Source organism: Pinus tabuliformis, chromosome 7 (assembly GCF_031772625.1).
Source record: "Pinus tabuliformis cultivar Carrire ecotype Pingquan chromosome 7, CPIR1, whole genome shotgun sequence".
NCBI lineage: Eukaryota > Viridiplantae > Streptophyta > Pinopsida > Pinales > Pinaceae > Pinus > Pinus tabuliformis.
Window position 1 is genome coordinate 822,831,638 of NC_142293.1, and position 25,110 is coordinate 822,856,747.

Consider the following 25,110-nt stretch of genomic DNA (forward strand, 5'->3'; position numbering starts at 1 on the left):
AAGAATGGAGCGTGAATGTATCGCAATGGGTGAGACACAGGTGAATTCTATGAGCGACTTCTTTTGAACATATCGGCGACACTAACATGATGGATTGGTAGCATTAACCCCAAATATGGATGGTGTGATGGAACCACGGTGATGTGGCCAGTGAATGGAGCAACCCAACCTGACTCGGATGTAGAGTGAAAGTGTCATGTTCAAGAGCGACTTGCTACCAATAAAGTTTTTTCAAGTCTTCTTCCCAATTTTTCCCCAGTCATTGCTGACCAATACCTCTTTGTTTTTGTCAAGCTTGAGGAGGATAACATATGCTTGTTCTATAATTTGCCCTTCGGTCAAACCCATCGCTATGTTTTAACGAGCCTAGCGATAGTGAAACTCGTTCTTGTCTGTTATGGACAAGTTTGTCATTATTCAGTTTTAACGAGTTTAACGACAAGGATAACTCGATCCTTTTAAATTTTAGAGAGTTTGAAAAAGGGACGTAAAGAAAACTCCAATGATCCTTTTTTGTCATATAATCCCTTGATTCCGAAAAGGTATAAACAATACAAAAGGGATGAATCTTCGGTACTTTTAATGAGCCGAACAAAACAAGCGCTCGATCTTTTTGTGTAATAATCCCTCAAGTCCAAAAAGATTAAAATCTAGAGGAGGGATATCACTTCCTATCCCTTTAACAAGCTGGAGAGGCCAATCGCTCAGCAATCTTTTCATATTTTCCAAGTCAGTTGAAAAGAGCTTAAAGGAGACTCTTTTTTTTAGGAACGAGTGATAAATTCGGGTAGCAGTTGATTCTAGGTAAGGTTTGGAATTTTCCAGTCATGACAGTGTCAAAAGGATGGCTAGTAGGATCACTATTCACAGTTGTTCCTCAAAAAGGGTAAACAATCAAATGGAGGTGAATGATTGGCCAAAACAAAGTGGAGGTGATGATGAGAACACGACCAAGGCTTCAAAAGGCTGATGGTAATACATTCACAATGGCTATTTACCAGAAATTGGTTCATTTTTTAATGAGCTTAAACTCTGGGGGAACATTTGCTCATTGCTTATGTTTATTTTTTAACGAGCTTGAATTCCGCGTTAAAACTACTCGATAATCCAGTCGTATAATAAGGATGTCTCATATAAAAACGACATTTTTCAAAGCTTTGCCCCGCGTCCTTTCTTTATGCAAGTTAGGAAACGACCAATCCTACGAGTTTAAAGGGTTAGAGGACCTACAAATTTAAAAAATAAATGGTCGCTCTTCGCTTGCATGCCAAAAGGTTTGCATGCCCCCAGGTATAGCGAAAAATTTCCAAGTTACCAAAGATTGTTCTATCCATACTGCAGATAAAACACTTCTTCGGCGATGTCTACCGAAATAGACAAAGGTGAGTGGCGCAAACACCTCCACTCACATAACTTTGATGGAGGAATCTTATTCTAGTTTTAATCTCATAAACTAGTCATATATCCTTCACGGAAACCTACCCTATACCTGAAGTTTTCCTGCCGAAGCAAACCAGGGTGCATGCCCCATGGGTTTCAGTCATGTCCTCCGAATCACTCGTACTCATCAGGTGGATGGACTGGGGATTGATGAGACATTCCTTGCATGAAAAGACCAGTCAGGTATGGTATATGACTATTTTCTATGTGTGAACCGGGGAATGAAAGCTGGTCTACGAGCTTGACCACTCTTCCTTCGTGCGGAAAACACATTACTCTAAAGAGTGAGGAGACAATGGCTCCCATGCAATAAATATAGTCTCGTCCAAGGAGTAGATTATAATCCAAGGGTCCTTGGACTACCATTCCGTTCATGGTAACGGTTTTCCTTCTCAATGTTATCAACACATTGGGAAGGATCCCTAACGGTCGACTGGTTCCTTTGTCAAAGCTTGTTAGATTTCTCATCTAGGGAAAAAGCGATGGCGAGCCAAGCACTTTCCAAGCAGTTGAGGAAAGGATACTCACAAAAGCCCCTTCATCTATTATGGTATCAGTTATGACCAATCTATATATTTGAGCAATGATTTGAAATGGTACACTAGCTGGTAAGTGGGGTCTGCCTAGTAGATCCCAATCGAAGGAAACAACAAGGTTGCTTGGAGGTGGGACCGAATAGATGACCGGATACGACTCTGACAAACATCCTTCTTGCGGTAAAGGAATGGGTAGACTGTCCCCATGTTCATCGAAGTCTGTGCGTACGAAAAGAGTTTGGATGGTGTCATCCTTGTTCTCTTCGATGACTGTATCATCTAAAGATGGATCCTCTGAAGGCAAGACCGAGTCAACTACTGCCTCGACCTTTTGACTTTCATCTGGTGTGGATTCAGATGGTTTATCTTCAATGATAGACGCTTCGGCCGACCACAAGGGCGTGTCAACCGGATTTTCAACTAGTGATGGACTCGACAAGAGTTTCTTATATCCCAGAGGAAGTCGTAACGGTGAAACCAGACGGTCGTCCAAAACTCTTTTAGACTCATCTAAGAAGGGACAATAGTGGATGGCGTGATCGCCCTCACACAATTTACAAGGAAATTTACATCTTTCTTTTTGTCCAGGGGCTTCACTTTCGCTAGTTGACGGTGTACCTTCAACATGATCATCAGAGGTTGACGACATCGGATTGTGCAAACGGGGAGACCAGTCCCTTAAGATCTGAGGGATGCAAGGACAATCTCAATGATAGTGGTCTCCTTTGCAAATGACACATGGAAATTTAGGCCTGGTCGGTGCAGTGTGTGTATTTTCGCTAGACGATGCTTGGTTGCCCTTTTTCGCCTTTGGCTCCTTCTTCTTCTTCTCTTTCTTCTTCTTCTCCTTCTTCTTCTCGGTTACTTGAGTTTTGGCCTTACCAGCTTCATCAAGAAAAGAGGGAGGAGAGGAATAATTGGATGAAGTAGAGGGTTGGGGGGTAACTTTGGTATCGTTTAGTTGCTAACTTGATTGTTCAGGAATCATGGGGTTCTGAACGACAGAGGTTGAGAAGAGTCATACGGGCAAACCAATTGTCAATCCCGGAAGCGAAAATGTGGCCATATGGGGCGCACCAACATCTCCCTAAGAGGAGAAAGGACTAGGATTTCCCCCAAGGGGAACTCCTTGGTTGGTGGACTCCATTCTTCTCAACCTAAGACCAATGTAGGAAAGGTGATATTTATTCCGTTTAAAATAAATTTTAGACGCTTTGACACAACTTGTTTTTTCAATTTTTAAGAGTCGAGAAAAAACAAAATATGACTCTAGTCGCCTTCGATTTTTAATGAGCCTAAAGTGACAAGTGCTCAGATGGACCTTTTCCTTTAAGGAATCTGAAAAGGAACGAAAGGGACTGCTCTGGAAATCTAGACAGAGGGATTACCAAACCAATCGCAAAACTGCAGAATACTTTTTACGGTACGGAAATCAATCTTCTCAAATGTTGTGTTCAGTGCATTGCAATCGATAGGGCGGCAGACACGACTTCCTATGGATAAGGGATAAAGCCTATTGTGGTCTCCCAATATATACTTGACGGTATGTGGGAGCACAAGTCTGTACTGGCACTTATCGTCTCAAGGTGGAGGAATCACCCAACCAACAATGAGAACAACAGTTACCAGGCTTAATGACGCCGGAATATGTCTCTAGCCTAGAATTCTAGATGTTGTGCGTTAGGTTCCAAAGCATTTTTAGATTCATTAAATTTATTTTACAGTTGATCTTGCTTAAGAAATTTGCCTTTCAGGTTCACCGTGTGATGTAGATGTACAATTCCTAAAATGAAATCTAAGATGATAAACAGTCGTTTAATCTTCTTTTTGCAATGAAAATCCTAGATACTAAGGAAAGAGAGATGGCGTTCTTTCAACATAGAGCAAAGAGCACACACTATATGCATTATCCTAAATGAAACCAACAAACAGTCTAAATGCAAATGCATGTGCATGTATTTGTTTTTAGCCTTCTTAATGTGTGAATGATAAAAAGAAAGCTAAGCGCAAATCTGAATTATTTTTCAAAGCGACGTTACTAACAAGTTTCTTTTCAAGACAAAATGAGGACAATGACAACACTTTGCGATTTGGAAATGAAAACTTGCTTTCGACACTTGAAAAACTACTTATTCAAATCAAATACAAGAGTAACCGTGTAATCGACAATCAAGAACAATCAGATTCTCTTCTATGACTGAAAACAACACTTGCGACACTTTCAAATCAAGAAACAACAGTACGATTACGCTACTTCTTTGTAAAAGAGAACTGGAAATGGCTCAAAATACATAAAAACATTTACAGTCCTTTGCACAATAGAGGCAGAATAATGGCAAGGAAGGGGGTTTCAACAGAGGTGTACTGATTACACGCAGTAAAACTCTTGAATAGAGCTGAAAAGAGTGAACACTGGAACCAAATCTAGGAGCAGGAAAGGCAGTGTTTGATCACCACACCTGTAACACAGTGAACTGGAGATGCAGCGCACCTACTACACTCAGGACGTGCGATACATCTAGAATTCACAGAAGAGACAGTGCGCTGGACCAGGGACGAAACTTTGCTGGGTTCCAGGTCACAGTTTGCAGCTCAGTTTAGGGATATAGGCTGAGCAAGTGGTAATCAGTAAATCAATCACAGGGGTAGATCTAAAGAGGTTACTAGAGCCACCATAAGGTAAATTAGAGAGCTTGTAAATCAATTGTTCAGTTCATAAACAAAACCCGGAGATAGACTGCAGAAGCATTGATCTACTTTGCACTTGCATAGCAAATGCAGTTCGAAGGCTAGCTGGCTTAACTTCAGGATCTGTCTGTAAGTTTATAAAGTAAACAAATGCAGATAAACAAACAATCTATTCGCTCCCCAGCGGAGTCGCCATTTTGTTATTGGGAAAACTAGTGTCTATGCAGAGTTGTTAGTCCCACTAACGCTGGTAGCTACCTTAGAAACAAACAAACTAAAACTACTTTCTTTTTCCTTTATGAGAAATAGATAAGAGGGGAATAAGGAGACCAACCTCTATCTTGTGCTTGGTTCCTTTCTCGATTCCTCTCCCTTCTGATAGATCTTTGCTACTCGCTTCCTTGTCTAGCCAGCTTCACAGAGCACCTGTAAAATCAAAGCAACATAAACTATCCAAGAACATAGATCTATTATCATAAACAATATAGGACCAGATATATATTGACCACACAAATGCACATAACATCAATCATAGAAGAATGTGGAGGAAAACTTTAATAGCTTTATTGATAATCAAGAAAGAGCAAAGAGGATTACAACCAATTGTTCTGACCCAGCATCATCCTCTCAACAAGAAAGCCCTTCTTCACCTCATGAAAAGCTTAGATCACCCAACACTATGATATTGCACCATGAAACCAGCAGCACTTCCTTACAAGATACAAAATTCCAGCGTCTAGATCTCTGGGATGAGGGATCCATATATAGATGTTTGCAATGGGGGTGAGTCAACTTTTGAGAGTTGATTAGTTTCCTCTCTATGATAGTTCTTGATTCCACTTGGAGATTGATGATCTCTTACTCATCCCTAGGCGAATGCAGAGAGGCAAGTGTCACAGGAGAAGTTTCTAGAAGATTCCATGATCCTCCACCTTGCAGATTGACCCTACCATTTGTCCACTCTCGCCCATCACACCCCATAGAAGGGATTTTCAAGATGCATCGCACCTACTATGTGTATTTAGATGGGATGCAGTGCACTTTGACCATGGAGCAGGTGAGATGGTCAAGTTTTGACCAGTTCTGAGCAGTTTTTCATGGAGAACTTCTGGGAGAAGATGTAATCAATTGACCTTGTTCTTTTAGAGCTTGGAACAACACTTTTAGGGAATTAAGAGCCCTTGTTTTATGGACATTTATGATTGGGGTTGCAGTACCCAAAAATGTCTATAACACTCCTGTACTTGTACCATCACCGTGTTGCAACCTATGCACAATCTCCATATACCCAACATCTTGTTGTCTTGCCTGCAAGATCCTATCCTGTAAGTCCATCCCATAGGTTCTCATAGCTACCAAGTGATGAACTTGTACCTGTATACTGAGGCATCTGCCACCCTATACTCTTTAACATTGATGTACTTGATCTCGAAGTCAAACTCGTTAATCGTGGCCAACAATCTAGCTTGCCTGGCATTTAGATTCAAATGGTCAAACAAATACCTCAACCCAATGTGATCACCCATAAGCACAAACCGTCTGCCAAGAAGATAGTGTCTCCACATCTAGAGTGTGTTTATAATCTTTGTTAACTCAAGATTACAAGTCAGGTAGTTCTTCTCATGCTCATTTAGTTTTTGGGACTCATAACATGCCACCTGTCCATCCTGCATAAGGACTCCATCAAGTCCTCTCTTGCAAGCATCTATACATACTACGAACTCTTTGTTCGGATATGCAATCTATAGCACTGATGCATATGTCAAAAAATGCTTAAGGTTCTCAAAGCTAGCCTCACACTCTTCATTCCATTCAAACTTACTACCTTTCCTCTATAATGATGTAATGTGAAAAGAAATCTACGAGAATTTCTTGATGAATCTCCTATAATGAACTGTTAGACCGATGAAAGATCTCACCTCATCCACACTCTTAGGAGCTACCCACTCCATAATGGCCCTTATCTTCTCTAGATCTATTGTAATGCCTTCCTTGGAGATAGCATGTTGCAAGTAGTGTACTTCAATCTAAAAGAAGCTACATTTGTTGAGCTCAACATACAACTGATGCTCTCTCAACAACCTCAATACTGTTGCTAAGTTCTTGGCATTGTCTTCCTAATTTTTAGAATATAACAATATATCATTAATGAAAATAATACCAAAGTTATCCAAATATGGATGAAACAGGCTATTCATCAAACACATGAATGTATATGGAGCATTCATTAAGCCAAATGGAACAACAACAAACTCATAATGCCCATACTTGGTCTTGAACATAGTCTTGTAAATATCCTCCTCTTCGATGCATACCTAATGGTATTCGAAACTCAAGTCAATCTTTGAGAACACTGATGATCCCTTCAACTGATCGAGCAAGTCATAAATCCTCGACAAAGGGCACCTATTCTTGATAGTCACTTTGTTCAACTACCTGTAATCAATGCATAATCTGAGGGTACCATCTTTCTTCCTCACAAACAATACCGGTGAGCCCCAAGGTGATACACTTGACCTAGTGTATCCCTTGTCCATTGTTTCCTTGAGCTACAATTTCAACTAAACCAACTCAGATGTGCTCATCTTGTAAGGTGATTTCAATGTTGAATTTTCCCCTGGCGCTAACTTAGTCGAAAATTCTACCTCCCTGTGAGGTGGAAACTCTGTAATGTCCTCAGGAAATACATCCCTGAACTCTTGCAAAACTAGGTACTTGTTAAACACATCTGCATCCTCAACCTCCTTACCCTTATCACTAGAAATGTGTACGACAAATAGCTTACCCCCCTTCCTGCGGCTACACTTTTCTTGCATAGTTGTCACCATCCTAATTGATGTGGGCTTCTTCTTACCTTGCAAGACTCTTCGTTCCTCATTTTTATCAACGCAATCAATAGATTTGTCATAATAGTCAACCTTGGTTCTATGAAGATACAACCAATCCATGCCCAATAACATATTGTATGAACCCAACAGTAATACATTCAAATGGGCTATTGTAGGCATACCATTTACGTCAAATGTGCAAGCTCTTACCCAATTATGAACTCACTTCTTTGTACCTGTAGCCAACTACACTAACCAAGACTTTGCATCCAATTCCTTACTCAAACCACACTTATCCACCAAGTTAGGACTAACATAGCTAGAATTAGATCCATGGTTAATCAAAATAGAAATAAGTTGATCTCAAAGCTTATCGTCCATCTCAATGATATATGCCTAGTGTCATGCTTTCCTATTGTCCACTACTGCATAGATATGTGGAATAATCTGACCAACATCCCCAATAGTCTACACCTCCTGTGAATTATATATCTGAGGCCTACCACCCTGATTCTATGGAAAATCTCTCTTAAGGTGTTCGTCTCCACATGTCCAACACTCCAACCAACCAGTACCAACACCTATATGTTGTTTCTACGACTCATGTCCTTGTCTAGCTGCATTAAATCTCTTTTACGGTGCCACATTCTCTTTCTCATCTGCATGTTGTGGCCTTGTTCTCTTAGGCTTCCATTTACCTCTACCTTTGTCCATTCGTTTCCATCCATGTTGAGATTCATTCTTATTCTTTGATTGTTCATAGAAATGCTTGAGTTTCCCAATATCTTCTTCAAGTGACAAAGGCTCATCGTACTCAATCCAATCTCTAAAATCTAATAGAAAACCACTGAAAAACCATTGAAATATAGCCTTCTCATTAGTAAGATACGGTGCATACATCAATAGCTCTAGAAACTTGGTTGTGTACTCTTCATACATCATTGATCCCATCTTTGATCATATAATTCTTTTGACTTATTGTCATAGTATCTTTCTGACAAGTACTTCTTCTTGAAAAGCCTCTTGAATTCTCGCTAGCTCAAGTCATCTATCATGATGTCTCTAACTTGCTTAACATCCTCCCACCAGATGTCTACCTTACCTTTCAAGCTAAAGATAACTATTCAGGCCTTCATGTTATCGGTGTACTCATGCAACTCAAATAATTTGTTCATGCCAAGTATCCAAGCCCTTTCATCTTCCAAATTCTTCACATATCCATCAAAGGTAGGTGGTTTTACTTTCTTGAATTCATCTGTCAAGTACCACCTATCATTCCTCCTATAAGGATGATAGCGACATCCATCATGATGTCTATTAGAACCAAAACTAGAATAATACATGTACTCATCACCTCTCCTGTCTGGAGTGTCCAACAACCTGCCATCTCTCATCGTGTCAGATCTATCCAACCTGTGCCTACGAGGAGATCTACTTCCATATGCTCCATTAGTCCCATCCTCATGTGCATAGCTGATCTGAAGTAGCCCTTGTCACTGCAAGTCTGACAAATTATGAAGAAGTATATCATTAACCTCTGTTTCCTTCTCTTGTACCTATATGATCTAGTCATTATCGGCCTTACAAATCCTTATCTCTTCATTCAAGCTCCTCAGTGTATCATCCAAATCAAAAGTATGGCCCACACCACGCTGCTCATCTGATGCATAGGGAGATTCTATGTAGTCTACCACCTTTCTAGCCATTTGACCTCTTTCTTCCTGCAATGCATAATATGTCAAGTAAACCAAATCACAATAAATTGACGTAGCTCAATATAGCTTGGGGAGGATACCTTCTTTGAAATATCATCAAATCAGCGTGATACATGTATAAAATAATCATAACAACATATCAACATACACAAATAAATGTATCATCTCATAAACATCACTCTAACTAGGATCCAGTCATCAATGCAAGGTCATATAAAAAATCCATGCTATGATATTATGCATGACAACAACCATTACATGATTATACATATTCCTACATGCAACTGACAATATGCAAAAGAAATGCCTAACCAAATACAAGTACGCATAACCGCATGTAGTTGAACATAATCGATAAATCCTTGCAATCAACCTACAAGACTAATACATGTAATCAAAATACTCAACAATGTAACCTAACACACAAGGATGTAAGTAGGTGACATAAAATCAACATGTAAGCAACAAATAACCATATACAGTCAGTCACATACCCATGTCAATTACTCTTCATGAAATCAAAATCAAATTATCCATGATAACCATACTACAACCCTAATTCATCATCAAGAAAATGCAACAAGTATATAAGTGTAAGAGACACACATGCAATTGACATGCATATATGACCAACACATTCAACCCATTCAGTCTGAGAGTTGAACCATACTCTGATACCAGTCTATAACACCCTCCTCCCACATCCACCCAAATAACCATGCCAACTAGGGTAAACATGACGTGAGGTTACTATGATCAAATTTGACCTCCTAGGTAACCTTAAGGAAGTGGAATCGACAAAACATCACACACAACCATCCATAATGATCAACATAACTCTCAGGAGACAAGTCAGCCACTCAGACAGTTTATCCCTCGGTCCTACTACTGTTCTAGACAATTTAAGGCTCAGTTGCTCTCATGTTATTGGCAAGGAATCGACTAGGGACCTAAAGTCACTCTCATAGTCTTGGATGCCAACAACTATGGATGAAACTTGCTAGTTTTGTGCCAACAACTCCGAGATTTGAGCCACTTTTTCAGGCCTATAGTCTAGACCATTGCCCAGAATGGAATGAAAGCTCATAATTAAGTAAGGTACAAGGAAACAATGATGCAAAAATAAATAGTTGATAAAGGCCTTAATAAGACCCCTACCTGTAACCTACAGGTCTAAACAACATAATTAAGAGTAGGGATCTCATACTTATCTGAGAATCACTATGAACCATTGTTCCCTCATGCCATTTTTTGCATTGTCATCTATTAGGTCATAGACACATTATCCATTCATATACAAATAAAAACATGTTGATAGCCATACATAGCTGCTGCCATAAAATGAACATATAACCAACATAATAAGAACAAAACTACAATAAAAATATCAACCATCAAAATCCATATATACACCAGTACACTTACACATGAAAATCAATGGAATGAATTTCTCATTAATCAATGCAATGAATCGACTAGAGATAGAACTATCATGTTCCACCCGACCATAGATTGGTTGAACCAAGTCTCTCCTCAGCCAATCAACCTCGTGCCATATTCCAAGAATGAATGTGGGACTCAAACCAAAAGAACTCAACTAGGGCATACCAAGGCTAAACCACCTCACCCTCATCAATAGAAACCATGCTTTACCATAACCCATATCAGATCACTAGGCCAACACAATGAACACATCATAACGGGCTTCACCGTGATCTACACCCGATCACTAGGCCAAACGAGCATGGATGCCACTAGATTTCTCCACCTACACTGTGAGGAATTTTCCTGTCTCCTGGTATCTTAAGCTTTATCGCAATCCAAACCCAAATCACTAGGCCCTAAACCAAGACCCACTCTCAATGCTTTATTGCATATCCAAAACCCTGGATTACTAGGCCCATCAGAGAGCAAACCACCTCTAAGCTTTATCCTAATCTTGTCATTCACCGGCAAGGATTCCCAGGCCATTCAAGGCAACAAAAAATATGACTTTACCACAAGCCACAGGCTGGTTCATGGGTTGAAGACTGGAAAAACTCTAACGAGGCTCTTTCCATGCTCAAATATGCCTCCATAATGTTTGAAGTATGTCTTTTCCTCTAGCACTAAAATATTTGATTCTGAAAAAAAAAAAAGTCCATCATAAAGTGCTCAAATCATAAAACTAAGGCTACTATTCAGTCCAAGACACTCAAAATCCCTACATAGGCTCTTCTTGAGCTAAAAAAGGTTAAAAGTTGAGCAAGATATGCTTCTCCAAGCTAAGCTCTACTATTTGTCTTGCAAATGGGCAAAACCCGCTAACTACGTGACATTTTCTCCCTTTACATAGCTTTCGAACAGAAAAGTTCACTCGAGATCAATGACATTCCCATCGCAAAAGGTGCATTTTTTTGCTTCATTAAATTTTCCAATAACCCCTTTCTGTCGAATCAGGATCATGTGACACCCATAGGGTCATTGCTAACCACCTGCCCCTCCTGGCTAAGCCCTGCGCTACTCTAAGATAGTGTCACATGTGGCCATATCGCTGGGGGACGAGGCGAAGTTCCCGCACCCTCCAACTAAATGCTATTGTCGGCTCCGGTTATGGTCACGTGGTTGTCGTAAAACCTAGGGCTAGGGCCACCGCTCAACATTTTCTCCCAAACATGAGAACACTAAACTTTAAATGTAACTTACACCCTATATGTGTTAAGAACTAGCATGGTGGTGTGATAGTTGGGCGTTGAACTGTGTTGCAGAAGGTCGAGGGGTAAAACTCCACCGAGACCTTCAAGCCCATTATAAAAAAAATTTCCAACCATTGAGTGCCATGTGGTGCCCTCTCATTGGGCCATGTGGTGACCTCTCATTGGGCCACCTCAAACCTCGTCAACCAACCAAAATACGCCACCTGCACTTGTACCATGATGCCATGTATCAAAACATAATTGGTCCTCTGCCAAACGTACCCTGCAAAGTGAGGTGATGATTTCAGCTGTATGGATTGCTTATTTAGCATCCTATTCAACCCTACTGTTGAATTTTCGAATGTTTTTCAGAGACTCCATAATGTCATAACTTCTTCATACGACGTCAAATTGATGTGATTCAAGCATCGTTGGAATCAAGACAATGAACAATACAACTTGACACCAATTTCAGGAGATTTTGAGCACTTTCAATTTTGAGAGGCCTATTTCAGCCCCAATCCCTTTCATCCTATGTTGTGGATATATTGTGGTATCATGACAAGGGGCTAGGGCCACCACCCCTCCCATCCTCCCAGACACTGAAACACTAAATTTTAAATGTAATTGATGCCCTATATGGGTTAAGAACTTGTGCAATTGTGTGACAGTTGGGAATTGAACTGTGTTATGAAAGGTGGAGGGGTTGAACCCCGCGGAGGCCTTCGAGGCTATTCTAAAAATATTTTCCAACCATGGGGTGCCACACAACACCCTTTCATTGGGCCATGTGAAGACCGTTGATTGGGCCACCTAAAACCTCAATAACCAACAAAAATATGCCACCTGCACTAGTACAATGATGCACGTATCAAAACATGGTTGGTCCTCAGCCAGCTATCTTGTACAGTCAGCTGATGACATTAACTATATGAATGACCGAGTCAGCATCCAATTCAACCTTGCTTTTGACTTTTTAACTTTTGGTTTAAAACTTCAGAATTCCATAACTTCTTCATATGACATTGAATTGAGGTGATTCAAGTGTCATTAGAATCATGATGACAAACACTACGACTTGATGTCGATTTCAGGATATTCTAAGAACTTTAATTTTTGAGCCTATTTTTGATCTTCAGATCACATTCGCCATATAGTGTGCCATACAAATGACCCTTCTATGTCTCATCTCTCCTCTATTTCTACCTTCTTTGAGAACTAACGTTGTGAAACTTTCCCCCTCATCCACACCCAAAGATTCAAAATTTCCTAATACAATTTTTAGTAGCGTTTGAGATTTTTGAATAGGATCCCCCTTTCATATCTACTTGGTCTTGATGAGATTATTGAAATTTCTCAATAATGATGCATGTCTTCCCTAATTTTCTCTGCTAATCAAGACTGCATACCTTTATTATATTTTGACATGTTGCACTTGGTTTTGATAAAGTCAGCTATTTTAAGGCTATTAACTCCTTAAGCCTTATGACAACCTTGCAAGATGAGAATCATTCCATGTATAGCGTTGTTAAATGTAGTTAGGTTGGCTCCAAACTCATGGCTCACTAAAACCAAGTATATGCTTTCTCACCACTGATCTCTCGATAGTCCAACCAATGGTTCCCCCTGGTCAAACACTCCAATCTCATCCTCAGTAGCCTTTATCTCTATTCCCTATGTTGGGTATTTTCACGCCACTAACACGCGCTTACCCTCTTCACTGTCTAATAAAAATTGTTAGACACCTATTTCTTCCAAATAATTACATTGGGAATATGAACCTTTAATTTCTATATATGAATTCAATTATAGACAAGATATTCCCATAATGACTAACTACATCATGTGTTTTGTATTCATTTTACAAACCCATTGCATGCTGATATTGTGCACTGAGGAGCATATTTTTCTAATTTTGATTCTTCTTTCTTGATTACATTCTAAATATTCAAAAATTTCAGCCATGTAAATCCTATGAACGTTCTCCATGAGTTGGATGTGGATGGTATTGCATTGACTTATAAGGTTTTGAACATGGAATCTTACACACATATCTAGATTGATATATTTGTCATTAGTGGATGTGACATGATGTTATGTGATGGTGTGTGTTCCAAAACATTTGTTGAGCAACCAATTAATTAAAATACAAATGATTTGAATAATGTGTCTACCATGACCCCTAATACCACTAATGAAGAAAACACCACTAAGGATGCCCACAATCATAGTGTGGCACATTTCATCTGGTGGACATGATTATTTTTAGTATTTCAGTCTGCACAAATACCACATTTACTGTATCGTTTTCTCACCCGCCTGTAGCATCCTCCTTTTAAAATTTTCTTAGTTTGGTGATGATGTCCACATAGATTCAGTCTCGACCATAGTGAGCACCATAACATGTGAATCCATTTCTTGATGATAATTTGTTATAGGAAAGAACCTTGCTCATTCCATTTGTTCTCTGGTCATGGATTTTACCATGAGTTCCAACTCCTACAAACACTAGGCATCATCTCAGCTTTTCAAAAGTCAGAAAACTTGGAATTTTCCCTCGACCCCTCCTCATCGGGTTTAAAAAAAAAAAATTCATAAAAACTAAACCCTAATCTAATAAACTAATGGAAACTTCATGGATTTCCACCATTATGAAATATAAATCATACATAAAATTTTGAATGCTTGGCCTCCCAAGTCAACTAGTTTTAGCAACCCTGTTCCTCATACATGCCTTTCTCCACATACATTCGAAAATCTATTTGAAACAAGATAACAATCACGAAAATATGAAATCTAAAATAAAAAACTAACACAAAAGGGACAAATTACAAAAAAAAAATCACTTTGGAAGAAACTATCTATGTATCCTAAAGGTGAACCATAGTTGTGGATTTGAAATGTCAATCATCTAACTATCATAAATGCGATGGATCCATAAATATATTTGAAACAAGATAAAAATCACAGAAATTTGAAATCTAAAATCATAAACCTCCATAAAGGGACAAATTAAAAGAATTTCGCACTTTGGAATGAACTATCTCTGTATCCTAAAGATGAACCACAGTTGTGGGTTCAAAACGTCAATCATCTAAGTATCATAAATGCGATTGATCCAGAAAGTTATTTGAAACAAGATAACGACCACAAAAATATGAAATATGAAATCATAAACCTACACAAAAGGGACACATTAAAAAGATTTTTCACTTTGGAACAAACTATATTTGTATCATGGAAATGAACCACAGTTGTGGTTATGAAATTTATATCATCTATCATAAAAGTGATGGATCTGGAAAGATATTTGAAATGAGATAACAATCGCAAAAATATGAGATCTAAAATAATAAACCGACACAGAAGGGACAAATTAAAAGAAGTTTGCACTTTGGAATGAACTATCTTTGTATCCTGAGGATGAACTAGACTTGTGGGTTTGGAACATTGATCATCTAACTATCGTAAATGTGATGGATCACAAACTCTATTTGAAACAAGATAACAATCCCAAAAATATGAAATCTAAAATCATAAACCTACACGGAAGGGACAAATTAAAAGAATTTTGCACTTTGGAATGAAATATCTTTGTATCCTTAAGATGAACCATAGTTGTGGTTTTGAAACGTTGATCATCTAACTATCATAAATACGATGGATCCAGAAAGTTGTTTGAAAATAAGATAACAGTCACAAAAATATGAAATCTAAAATCATAAACCTACACGGAAGGGACAAATTAAAAGAAGTTCGCACTTTGGAATGAACTATCTTTGTATCCTAAAGATGAACCAAAGTTGTGGGTTCAAAACGTCAATCATCTAACTATCATAAATTTGATTGATCCAGAAGTTATTTGAAATAAGATAAAAATCACGAAATATGAAATATGAAATCATAAACCTACACGGAAGGGAAAAATTAAAAGAAGTTCGCACTTTGGAACGAACTATCTTTGTATCCTGAAGATGAACCATAGTTGTGGGTTCGAAACGTCGATCATTTAACTATCATAAATGTGATGGATCCAAAAATCTATTTGAAATATGATAACAATCATGTAAATATTCTAAAATCATAAACCTACAAGGAAGGGACAAATTAAAAGAAGCTCACACTTTACAATGAATTATCTTTGTATCCTGAAGATGAACCACAATTGTGGGTTCAAAACATCAATCATAGAACTACCATAAATGCAATGGATGTGGAAAGATATTTGAAACAAGATAACAATTGCAGAAATATGAAATCTAAAATCATAGACCTACATGGAAGGGACAAATTAAAAAAAATTCATAATTTGAAACAAACCATCTTTGTATCCTGAAGATGAACTAGAGTTGTGGGCTCAAAACATTCGTCATCTAACTATCATAAATGTGATGGATCCAGAAGGTTATTTGAAAACAAGATAACAATCACAAAAATATGAAATCTAAAATCATAAACCTACATCCAAGAGACAAATTAGAAGAAATTTGCACTTTGGAATGAATTATCTTTGTATCCTAAAGATGAACCACAATTGTGGGTTCAAAACATCAATCATCTAACTATCATAAATATGATGGATATGGAAAGTTATTTGAAACAAGATAACAATCATAGAAATATGAAATATGAAATACGAAATGATAAACCTACACGGAAGGGATAAATTAAAAGAATTTCACACTTTGGAACGAACTATCTTTGTACCCTAAAGATGAACCATAGTTGTGGGTTTGAAATGGTAGTTGTTTAAGTATCATAAATTTGATGGATATAAAAAGAAATTTGAAACATGATACAATCAAATAAATATGAAATCTAAAATCATAAACCTACATGGAAGGGACAAGTTAAAAGAGGTTGACACTTTAGAATGAACTATCTTCGTATCTTGAATATCAACCACAATTGTGGGTTCGAAACGTCGATCATCAAACTATCATAAATGCGATGGATGTGGAAAGATATTTGAAACACGATAACAATTGCAAAAATATGAAATCTAAAATCATAAACGTACATGGAAGGGACAAATTAAAAAAAAATCACAATTTGAAACAAACCATCTTTGTATCTTGAAGATGAACCAAAGTTGTGGGCTTGAAACATTAGTCATCTAACTATCATAAATGCGATGGATCTGAAAATCTATTTAAAACAATATAGCAATCGCAGAAATATGAAATCTAAAATCATAAGCCTACACGGAAAAAAGTATTTTGTACTCTGGAACGAACTATCTTTGTATGTTGAAGATGAACCATAGTTGTGGGTTCAAAACGTCGATCATATAACTATCATAAATTCAATGGATTGAGAAAGCTATTTGAAACAAGATAACAATTGTAGAAACATAAAATCTAAATTTATAAACGTACATAGAGCGGACAAATTAAAATAGGTTCACACTTTGGAATGAACTGTATTTGTATCTTGAAGATGAACCATAGTTGTGGGTTCAAATTGCCGATCATCTAACTATCATAAATGTGATGGATCTGGAAAGCTATTTGAAACAAGATAACAATTGCAGAAATAAGAAATCTAAAATCATAAACCTACATGGAATGGAAAAATTAAAAGAAGTTAACACTTTGGAATGAACTATCTTTGTATCATGAAGATGAACAACAATTGTGGGTTCGAAACGTCGATCATCTAACTATCATAAATTCGATGGATCCATAAAGAAATTAGAAACAATATAACAATCACAGAAATATGAAATCTAAAATCATAAACCTACACGGAAGGGAAAAATTAAAATAAGTTTTCACTTTAGAACAAACTATCTTTGTATCTTAAAGATGAACCACAGTTGTGGGTTCAGAATGTCAATCATATAAATATCACAAATATGATGGATCTGGAAAGATCTTTGAAACAAGATAACAATTTTAGAAATATGAAATTTAAAATCATAAACCTACATGGAAGGGAAAAATTAAAAGAAGTTCGCACTTTGGAACGAAATGTCTTTGTATCCTAAAGATGAACCATAGTTGTGGGTTGTAACAATCCTAGTTAAAAATCCATGTAAAAATATATAATACCATAGTTATGGGACACATATTCTAAGTTGAATGGTGGGGAAAACATCCTAGTGGGTGTTCACTCAATTTATTATGGCTAAGGAAATTGGAAAAGGCAATGACAAAGGCTTTGGAAATGCAAGAGACATTAATTGGCATTGTATTTCTGAAAATAATGGAAATTAGGAGAAAAGGAAAGTGAAAGGTCACAGGTTGCATGTGAGGAAAATGAAGGAAAATAATAGAAAATGAAGAAAATAGAGGCCTCATTGATAAAAAGGATTCTGAGGATCAGTGGGGAAGCATTGTCAGTTCAGTTTTGGAGCTCTCTCATATTCTTGGATACTTAGATTTCTTCTTGGAGCACTCTTGGAGGTTGTGGCATACATGGAGTTTTGGAGCAAGAAGGAAAAGGAAGAGAAGAAATGTCAAGCGGACATCGGGATCAACAACTACAACACGTTTTTCTTGCAGGTACCAAGTTGCATGTATGTTTTCCTCACTAGTTTTTGAATGCATGGCATATGCATGTGGTTTGTTGGTTATGATATCTCATTGGCATGGAGGATGGCTGGGATTGACAATGGATTGCTTAGACTTACCATTTCCTGGATAGCCATGGAGATTGTGGGTTCATTTCATTGTTTTGTTTTGGTTGGTTCTCATGTTTCCTTAGCTTGGGTTGACTTACTAGTTCCTAGAGCCTTGGTTGGACAAACACAATGAATCCATGTACAACGTGGGTTGAGTTACTAGTCCTGTAGCCTTGTTTGGACAAATGCTCTAGAGCCCTTGGTGGGTTGAGTTACTAGTCTTAGAACCTTGGTTGGAAAAACGCTTTGGAGCCTATTAAAAGTTGTGGGTTGAGTTACTAGTCTTGGAGCCTTGGTTAGAACAAACACTCTAGAGCCCTGAAAGGCTTAGATAGAGACCAATCTGATGATGGTTTTCTGATGTCTCACAGTGAGGTGGAATCACTATTTGATTAGTTGAGGTGGTTGGCCTTGGGAAGCCCTAGATGGTTTTGATTGATGTGTTTTATGAGATCCCACATTCATGCTCGGAATATGGCATGGGGGTGAATGGATGCAGAGAGATTTGGCTCAACCGTTCTATGGTCGAGTGGAATGTGGAAGTCCCATCTTCAGTTTGGATTTTACATCATCAATAGCAGGTTATTTCTACTTGTATTTATATGAGTATCATACTGCTTTATATATGGATCATATGGTTGTGCCGTCATTGGTATTTATGCTGCTATTATGTTAGTTATGTATGTGTTTTATTTATGACAATATCTTTGTATGGATCTCATCATGTTTTTACTTGTAAATGAATGAACAATGTGTCTATGACCTAATGGATGAAATGGAATTTAACTTGTTGAGGCATCAATACCTCTTAGTGATTCTTAGCTAAGTATGAGACCCATATACTCAAATCTGTTACTTACACCTGTAGATTACATATTCGTGATATGTTCGACGAAATGCCTATCATGGCTAGTAGGGGTCCAATAAAGGTCTTAATCAAGTAATTTAATTTGTACTATCATTTCCTTGTTATCTTACTGCTCCAAATGTGTCATTCAATTCTTGGCAGTGACCTAGGCTCTGGGACTGAAAAAGTGGCTCAAATCCCAGGGACTCTGGCACAACATTGAGAAAAATAGTCCCTAGACGCTGGAATGCCTATAGCATGGGAGTGTACAAAGCCTCCTGGACACTAGAAGGCCTATACCATGGGAGCATTTGAGGGTCAAGTTTTCCAAAATCTCAGTGGGACCAAGGGGCTGGTTGGTTGAAAGGTTTTGATGGTTCCTGAAGGTCCTAATGTTGATGTTCAAGGTCTGCATGGTGTGTTTCTGTTCGTTCCACTTTATTAACGTGACTTAGGAGGTTGAATCATATCATAGTGGCCTCGCATCACATTTTTACCTCGGTTGGACGGTGGCTTGGGTAGATGTGGGAGGAGGGTGTTACAGAGTGGTATCAGAGGATGGTTGAGCCCTCAGATTGGATGGGTGGTGTGTTTGTCATGCATTCATGATCTAAAATCACCCCTAGGCGACCTCAGGAAATTAAAGAAGGTATTACAAACTCATGTGCCGGTGTGTGCGTGTCTATGTTATCTTGTGCAATGGATCGATATGATTGCGAAATACACAGACACTAGAAACAATAAGAGATCACAGTAAGAAAAACATAAACACAACAAAATTTAATAAGGAGTTCACCCAATCCTCCTAGGCTATGTCTCGTAGTCCATCTCTCAATGGTGGCCTTTTTATTATGTTTTTAAAATAGATTCTTACATTAAGGAGCTCAATCTGAATCTCACTTGACAGAGGATGATCAGTGGGATGACACTTGGAATTCCCAAGTCCTTAGAGTACACAGACTCCCCTAACTGAATTTTGACCTCAATTGGTCTTTGTCTGCTCGATGTTGCCCTTACTCTGATGGTCAGCTCGACTTCTCTGTCCTTTGCAATTTTTCCTTTCTTTCTGTGCCTCTCGCCCTTTGGATTCTTCACTGCGTCCTTGCCTCATTGTCTGTCCTGTCTCTGTCAGCTCGTGGCTTTAAAGCTAGTTCATTCCTTTGACTTTTTGTTTTAGCTTCCCCGGCTCTCTGGATCGCTTGCCTATGCCCGCTGGAACTCCTCTGCCCTGTGTCATCATCACTATGTAACGCTTCGCAGAGAGGTGGCCACCTGTCCCTTTGCAAACTGAGTGTCAGTTCTTCCTGAATGGTTGTTTTTTTCCGTTATTTCCCAGATGCCTGCGAAACGGATCCTTCTGTAAATTAATCAGTCAAATCGGACTTGAAATCTTATGCGTCGTAGTTTATTTCCCTCTCAGGTCTAGTCATCCATCGGGTTGAACCTCTCCCGTTGATTTGGAGCCTCCAGATCCTATGGTCTTCGCTTATATCATGCTGTTGAGTTGCTCGAATATTAGTCTGCGATGTAAGAGGTTTTTTTCTCTCCCCACCAGACACACATCAATCAGTGTATGGAATCGTTGGGTCCTCGGTGAAACCTGCTTGCCACCGAAAATGCCTCCAATATTCTAACAATTTTGGGCGTGGGACCTCCCTTGTTGGTTTTAGTGCTTTCCCATGGTTTTCTAGTTCCCCTTGTGACCGAACGCTTGGGGTCTCTCCTTCTCAAGGGGTTTTTTCCCAGCAATATGCAATCACGTATCAGAAAACAACCTCCATTTCCGGATCTGAGCTTGCCAATTGCCATTTTTGCACCATGCATGGGCTCCATGGGCCAACGGTCAGCACGCTTTGAACAAAGGTCCTCGTTGTTCTGTGCTAGCTGCAAATTGTCATTATTCAGAGGTTATTTCTAATAGCTATAAGATTTCTTGAAGTCTTTCATTCACTCTGATCAGTCAGGGAATTGTTCGAGGATCCAATTCGGATCACGGCCTTCCCACTGAAAAAGATTTTGGACCACCAAAGGTTGGTTTTCAAGCATTGACTAGGTGAGGATACAACTTTCTCACCTGTCCAATCTCTGTCCATTTTACACTGCTTGTCTTTGAACCCTTGAGTCCAATTCTGAGGTACTCAACATCTCCTTTGTGCGTCATTCTCACCTCCCTGTCCAGAAATGTGTCTTCCTGCAATTCATTAAGATACTCAGGTAATAGGTCATCAATAGTAGGAAATTGACTCTGCTCTTCGGGATCTTCAATTAATGAAGGTTCAAATAGTCTCAAGCTGTCTGCATTGACGACTGAGTAGATGTCCATATAAGCTAGCAAATCAAGGTGAAAAGAATTCTCACCAATTTTCTCAAGGATCCTGAAAGGTCCATACCTTATTGGTTTTAGCTTTTTACCTTCACCTTTCATCTTGTCCTTGCTGATATACAGCCAGACTTGATCACCAACTTGGAAACTATGCTCCATCCGATGCTTGTCATGCCTTGCCTTGTATTTGTCCTGGCTCTTTTCCAGCTATTCCTATACTACCTGATGGATCTCTTGGATTTTTTCAATGAACCTAGTTGCCTTGTCCACATCATTGTGTCCATCAACTGTTGTGTCCTTACCAAAGACAAAATCCAAGGGAGACCTTGGTGTGAAACCAAAACAGGTCTCAAAAGGAGATCTCTGTGTGGAAGAATGTTTGGCTCGGTTGTAAGCATGCTGCACATAAAATTTTTTGTCCTGTTGACTACTTCTATTTGGCCATTGGTTTGTGGATGGAAAGCTATGCTTTTCTTCAATTTAGTGTCCATTAGTTCCCATAGACTTGACCAAAACTTCCCCACAAAACTGGTGTCTCGATCAGATATAATGGAAGCGGGTAATCCAAAATGAACCCATACATGCTAAAAGAATAAGTTTGCAGTTTGTTCAGCTGTAATCTATTTATTACAAGGTATCAAAATACACATTTTACCGAACCTATCCATAACAACATACAGATAATCATGACCTTTCCTAGATTTAGGCAGTCCTCCAACAAAGTCCATGGAAACACTTTCCCAAGTATGAGAAGGAACTAGCAATGGAGTGTACAAGCCTAATTTCCTATTGCTGGGCTTGCTTTTAGCGCACATAGTACACCCTGTTACATTTATAGAAACTATCTCATTCATTTTTGGCCAATAACAAAATCTTTGCAGCTGTGCAACTGTTTTACTTACCCCAAAGTGACCTGATATTAGAGAAGTGTGTGTCGCTCATATTATCTTTACTCTTTCAGTTTGTGGAATGCATAGCTTCCCACAATGATACAAGAGTCGGTCCTTAATGTGATAATCCAACTCTTCCATTCATTTGCCTTGACTTAAAGTTGCATATACATCTTTAAATTCCATATTTTGAGCATATTGTTCAATTTAGCTCTCATGCAATACTGAGTTATGCTTAAGTATAGTAGATGCATTTATAATAGGTCTAGATAACATATCTGCAACTTTATTATGTATGCCCTTTTTATATCTGATGATTAAATGAAACTGTTGTAGGAACCCCATCCATATGTAGTGTCTTGATTGCTGCAACTTAGTTTAGGAGTGTAGATATTGAAGTGGTTGATGACCAGTATGGATAACTGTCTCTTTGCCCATTAAGTAATGTTTCCACTTTTTCACACTCTGTACTAATGCATACAATTCTTTATCATATGTGGAATATTTAACTACTGCAGAATTAAATGTCTCAGAATGGTAACATACGGGTTTGCCGTGTTGTATCAACATTGATCCCATGGCATAGTCACTGGCATCTATTTGGATCTCAAATGGTCTTTGAAGATCGAGCAGTGCTAGTACTGGTGTTGTACTAATCTTTTCTTTCAAGGTGTTGAAGGCTTTCTGTTGTTTGCCTCCCCACTAAAACAGCTTGTTCAATCCTGTTAAAGCATGTAAGGGAGTTGCAATTAAGGAAAAGTTAGAAATGAACTTTCTCCAATATTGTGTTGCTCCTAAGAAGCTTCTAATTTCTGTAGCAAATTTGGGTTTAGGCCAATTTACAATGACTGCAACCTTAGAGGGATCTATCCTCAATTCACCACCCCCTACTATGTGACACAGATAATTCAAGGATGTTTTTCCAAATTCACATTTTGAGAGTTTAACATAAAGTTTTTCTCTTTTCAAAACATCTAATGTCTGATTAACATGCTTTAAGTGTTCTTCCCACATTTTGCTAAATATAAGAATGTCATCCATATATACAATAACAAAATCATCAAGAAAAGGTCTAAGTACATCGTTCATTATTCTCATGAAAGTAGCAGGAGCATTAGTTAAGCCAAAAGGCATAACTAGCCACTCATACAACCCTTTCTTTTTTTTGAAAGCAGTCTTCCATGCATCTTTCTCTGCAACCCTGACTTGATGATACCCACTATGCAAGTCTAACTTTGAAAAATAAACAGCTTCTTTTAATTGATCTAATAGATCATCTATGCGAGGAAGGGGATAACGATTTTTGACTATTATTTTATTCAATGCTCGATAATCAATGCACATTGTCCACGAGCCATCTTTCTTTCTCACCAAAGCGATTGATGACCCACATGGTGATGTGCTAGGTCTGATGAACCCCTTCTTGAGAAACTCCTCAACCTGCTTCTTGATTTCTACATTCTCGAAAGCAAACAACCTTTTATAGCTGTGGCTACAATGGTTGTTTCATCTTCTGATTCTAACCCCAAATATTTCTGAATAGCTGCAGGAGTCTTATTCTTCTTGCCCCCAAACTTCTTAGGTATTAGCTCCAGATGCAGAATCCAATAGTGCTCATCATCATGCCCATCCCTCTTACAGTGAGTGAATGAAGACTTGCTTTTCTGTGCAGTTTTGGCCTTCCTCTCTTTCCATTTCTGTCTCCTTTTCTCCTTATTCTTTCTTGCAATGGGCTTGGATGATCCTCCAACCTCTAAGTTCCCATTCTTTCCTCTAGCTTCTAGATGCATAGCTTGAACATATACCTCATCTATACTAGTGCGATTAAACATGAGGATAGTGTCCCTCATGTAGCTATGTAGACCACCGATGTACTTCAACAGAGTCTCAGGTGAGTCTAATGAGATTCCTAGAATCAAAGCTCTCTTCCTAAATTCTTGGGTGTAACCTTGTACACTTTTCCATTTCAATTGGCGAAGAGTTTGCCAGCTCATCATGGCTTGCTGCATGTAGGCCAGTGGATAGAACTTCTTTATGATTGCATAAAAAAATTCACTACAGACATAAAGAGTCTTACTATGTCTCTTCATGTCAGCTTGGGTCCTGCCTTCCCACCAAACCAAGGCAGTGCCCCCAAGGCGTAGGCTGGCCAGCTGAATCTTGCTCTTGTCTGAGTCGATACTATGCACTCTGCAATAAACATCAATTTGTTTGATCCAATTGTCCAGCTTTTCTGCATTCAACTCTCCATCATATATTGGTAAATCAAATTTAACATCTAGTTTAATCAAAGATGTCCTTTTTTTATGTTCAGGGCTATTAGGAGGTAAGAGAAAGCTTTCTTCTTTCCCTTTGCCTTTAGAGTGGTCATGGAGGAGAGATTCTTCTTCTCCTTTATCTTGTTTGGAGCCTGATATTTCCTCATATTTATGTTTTCTAAAGTCCTTATACATTTCCTCTACCATGGATCTCATGGCCAGGAAACTATCTATAAATTGACGGTCTGGGCCCACCGAACCTTCCTCCGACATTGTCTTCTACTG